Source organism: Impatiens glandulifera, chromosome 6, assembly GCF_907164915.1.
Source record: "Impatiens glandulifera chromosome 6, dImpGla2.1, whole genome shotgun sequence".
Lineage (NCBI taxonomy): Eukaryota > Viridiplantae > Streptophyta > Magnoliopsida > Ericales > Balsaminaceae > Impatiens > Impatiens glandulifera.
The window spans coordinates 40,294,525-40,294,901 of record NC_061867.1 but is presented as its reverse complement, the minus strand read 5'-3'; positions in this window follow the sequence as shown (position 1 = coordinate 40,294,901).

Genomic DNA, 377 nt, shown 5'->3' with positions numbered 1-377 from the left:
AGTAAGCTAAATTCAATAATATTCATGCATATTCTTTTCGATATCAAATGCATCAATAAACATACTTGTCAACATGAATATGCAGAACTGGACCATATTTGGAACATTTTGCCTCAACATCATCTTTGATTTCCAAATCATACTTTGGGTCCATTTGTAACATAGTTGTAAAATCAAGTCTCAAAATAGAACAAAAAAGTGATTTAGAAAAAAAGAAGAAAAAAATACCTCCATGGTTGGATCAAACTTATTCTTCAAGAGGAGACATTCACTAGAAATTCCAATAGGCTCCGACAACACAATTATTGGAAGAAGTGCAGTAGGAATGACATCTTGTCCATTCATGAGTAAAGGTAAGAGCATGTTGACCTGAAGCT